This window comes from Fukomys damarensis, unplaced genomic scaffold (genome assembly GCF_012274545.1).
Source record: "Fukomys damarensis isolate Sample0158 unplaced genomic scaffold, DMR_v1.0_HiC HiC_scaffold_27, whole genome shotgun sequence".
In the NCBI taxonomy this organism is placed as follows: Eukaryota; Metazoa; Chordata; class Mammalia; order Rodentia; family Bathyergidae; genus Fukomys; species Fukomys damarensis.
The window spans coordinates 3,264,026-3,266,378 of NW_022900939.1; the positions used below are offsets into that span (position 1 = coordinate 3,264,026).

Below are 2,353 nucleotides of genomic sequence, written 5' to 3' on the forward strand. Positions count from 1 at the left end.
TTTTTTTTTTTTTTTCCCTTCAGTGAGGGGTAGTTTTGAGACAGGATCTTGCTGTGTGGCCTGGGCTAGCCTCGAATTCACAGTGATCTTCCTGCCTCAGCCTCCCCAGTGCTGGGATCACAAGTGTGCGCCACCACACCCAGCTCAGCCCTCGATTTTCAAGGAGTGCTCTCTCCTCATCCAGAGTGAGTATTTCGTTTGTTCTCCAACATTCGTGCATCCGTTCCTCTGTTAATTACTGGGTATCTGCTGATCTTTCACCATTCCTCACTCTTTCAATTCCAAGACAGTCATGGTGGTGCACGCCTGTAATCCCAGCGCTCGGGAGGCTGAGGCGGGATGATCACTATGAGTTCGAGGCCTGCTTGGGCTACGTAACAAGACCCTGTCTCAAAAAACCAAACAGAACAAAATTTCAGTTCCAGGTTTCCATTTGTACACTTTCTTTCTGGGGGAGGGAATACTTTCCTAACCCATGTAATCTGCCTCGGGGTCTGTTTCTTCGCCTCCACACTCTGCCTGAGGCAAGTTCTCCTGGTTACCTGAAGGTCATCTTTCTTTGGGTATTATATAACCCTCTCAAGCTGAATTTAGGAAGAGCCCCGTTTCCCTTACAACACACTCCTTGTTGCTTCTTAAGTGCAGGAAAAGGGCACAACATTTAAAGCATCTGTACTTGCCTACACGTCCTCTCACCCAGCATTTTCTGACCCCCCCAGCCCCCCCAGTGACACCATCCTCATCTTCCTCGCCAGCTAAACCCTGGATCATTTTGTGTTCTGGAGCTGCCCTCGATTCCCGGGTATCCATTTTACCAAACTTTAAATCCGTGCCCTAAAAATGAGTTATTTTTGCCCCTCAAAAATTCTTCCTTTGGGCAGGGATTTAGCTCAGTGGTTCCGCTGCCTGCCTCGCAAGCACAAGGTCCTGAGCTCCATCCCTGGTACCAAAAAAAAAAAAAAAAAAAAAAAATTTTTTTTTCTTTGCTTATTCCCCCTTCTTACCTGTTACCAAAATAGCCATTTCCCTCTTCCCTCTTTTTTCTTTACCCAGCTCTGCCTGTCAGTTTCTCTGTACTATCCCCAAACACCCACATTGTGCTTTCAGAATTCCCCTTAAGCCCCGGAATCCTTCCTGATTAAATGTTCAAAATTTCTTTTAAAAAAATTTCAGAATTCTTTGTTTTAACTTTCCCCTTTCCTTGCAGAAGATAAACAAACCACTGACAATATTGCTTTCTAGGAGTCGCTGTCTTTGTCAGATTGTTTTTTTGTTTTGTTTTGTTTTTTTTGTACCAGGGATCAAACTCAGGTCCTTTGCACTGAGCTAAATCCTTATTAAAAATCAGGGATTTTTTTCATAGGGGATGTGTTTTGAGTCTATTAGTGACATAAACAGCACAGTACCCCATGGGCTGTATTCTAAGTCCAGTGACATTTATTGGGAAGGTGCTAGAAAGTTATTGAGGGGACTGGGTGTGGTGGTGCAGGACAGTAATCCTAGCATTCCGGTAGGCTGAGGCAGGAGAGTCACAAGGGCAACATAAGGACTTATAGACTTTGTTGCAAAATAAAATATAAAAAGGACTAGGGATGTAGTTCAATATCACTGAGTTTGAATCCTAATACCACCAAAGGGGGGGGGACAAGAAAAGGAAGAGCAAGGAAAAATATAATTTCTGCATATGACCAGTGTCTTGAAATATCAGGAAATATCAGTAAATCGTCTCTGGGTTTAGAGGTAAAAACAGTACTGTTTTATCTTTCCATTTTTATTTATTTTTTATTAGTATATGTTTGTGATACATAATAATCACATTCATCTTGGGCAATTGGTACATACACAGTGCCAGGGGCTGGGGATTTAGCTCAGTGGTTCCACTGCCTGCTTTGCAAGCACAAGGTGCGGAGTTCCATCCCCAGTACCAAAAAAAGAGAGAGAGAGAGAGAGAGAGAGAGAGAGAGAGATGATCACACAGTGCTTCTGTTGTGGGGCGTGGGGAGAATGACTGAGACAGGGCCTTGCTATGTAGCCCAGAAGGCTGGCCTTGAACTCCCTATGTAGCCCAGGCTGGCTTCCAAGGCAGGGTGATCCTCCTGCCTCAGCCTCCTGAGAGCTGGGACTACAGGCTCGCACCACCACTGACTACGTTCTGCCCCTGAATCACCTGAGGACGCCGTATCGACGTAAGGCTATTGTTTACCGGGCGCCTGTGTGGCCAGGCCCTGGGGGGCCCTCCCACCTTAGCGTCCTCCCTCTCGCTTTGTCTGCGGCGGAGGGAGTCCAGAGAGCGGCCGTCCCCCGCGGGTCCAGTGCTTCCGGGCGCGGTGGGCCCGAGTCGCCATTCCAGCTC

At 46.8% G+C, this 2,353-nt stretch overlaps 1 long non-coding RNA gene across 1 annotated transcript in view; it reads left to right on the forward strand.

Moving 5' to 3' along the window:
- The window catches only part of LOC117283519, a 5,483-nt gene that overhangs the window by 994 nt on the left and 2,136 nt on the right, over window positions 1-2,353 (forward strand). Inside the window, exon 2 of the long non-coding RNA XR_004514538.1 lies at window positions 101-185. This is a non-coding gene — a long non-coding RNA (uncharacterized LOC117283519). The remainder of the gene's footprint in view (window positions 1-100; window positions 186-2,353) is intronic.